The sequence below is a fragment of the Scleropages formosus genome, chromosome 20, assembly GCF_900964775.1.
Source record: "Scleropages formosus chromosome 20, fSclFor1.1, whole genome shotgun sequence".
NCBI classification, from domain to species: Eukaryota; Metazoa; Chordata; class Actinopteri; order Osteoglossiformes; family Osteoglossidae; genus Scleropages; species Scleropages formosus.
The window spans coordinates 13,401,974-13,403,409 of record NC_041825.1 but is presented as its reverse complement, the minus strand read 5'-3'; positions in this window follow the sequence as shown (position 1 = coordinate 13,403,409).

Here is a 1,436-nt window from a genome sequence, read left to right as displayed (position 1 = left end):
GGAGAGTTCCCACAATGCAATGAGCCGCAGGTGGCCCATAGAGGGCGCATGCGGGAAGCCTGTTCCCACAATGCAATGAGCCGCGGACCACGAAGCGAAGGCGCTAGTGGCAAGGCCGGCTTCTCCATGCAGTGAACAAAAGATGCCGGTAGATGGCCGTATGTCCTTATTTTGAACTATTACAGTATAAAAGAGCTAAAAGTTTAACCACTCGTTGTGACTCAGCGCTTATTAAAGCCACCAAGTTTTTTCTTTCACATTAATAAAATAACATATACTCACGTTTATCAAGCACACAGCAGATCGGGGCCTAAGTGTGTCTGAAAGATGTGCGTTTTGAGACTTTAGAGAGAGATTCAGCAGTTCTGAGTGAGAACAGGAGGTCATTCCTTCACATAATTGGAACAAAAAACTAAAACTAAAAACTTTGACCTCTTGGAACCACCAAAGGGATAGAGGTGGCAAAGTGTTGCAGTCTGGTTGGAGTGTAGCGAGTCATCAGGTCTTGTAGATACAAAACCATTGAACGCTTTGTAGGCCATTATCAGAGTCTTGAATTTCATCCAGGCAACTATAGGAAGCCAGTGCAGCAAGGCGAGGAAGGGGATACGTAGGAACGCTTCAGCAAGTCAAACTTGACTCGTTCAGCAGCAGTCGTTTGGGTCAAGGTCAAAACCGTGGTGTTGGCTTTTCGGACTACTGGGGCCAAGGCTTCAGATTTCTCTATCTCCAGGTCATCTGATATCCCACCTTTTATACAGGATTAGAAGAAACAATTGTGTCTCTGTTTGGCCTTGGACTGTTGGGTCAAATAACTGCCCCTTCTTGGTCAGAAGTTTTGAATCCTTTCCATTCTTTAAGACTAAAAAAAAGGCACCCATTCCGACAACATTTGACATTGAAACGCTGAAGATGTATGCTATTAGATAACCTAGCGCGACTGTGTAGTTATACCCCAAGATACCCCCATTCGAGTTACGAGAATTTCATTTAATGGCCCTACTTTGACTTACGAGTCATTTCGTCACATTTACAGGAACTCAATTTGGATTTTGTACAGGTCCCGACTGCTGAGTGGCAGGAGACATTTACATTTATTCATTTAGCAGACACTTTTCTCCAAAACCACTTACAATGATTAGCTATTATTTAGTTGACACCCTTCTCCAAGGTGACATAGTGTTAGAAATAATGCAATAAACTCCCTACAGTCAGTCACATGTCTATACAGCAGATGAATAAACATGCACCCAGTTAGTGCAATTTACAGCACCAGTTTGCCTGAAATATATCTCTGGACTGTGGGAGGGATACCATGCGAACACGGTGAGAACACGCAAACTCCATACACACAACACAGGGGTCAAAACCACGTCCAGTTCTATAGCCCAGGTGCTGTGACACTCAATTTTAATTTGTTTGGCAAGTGCAAAGTC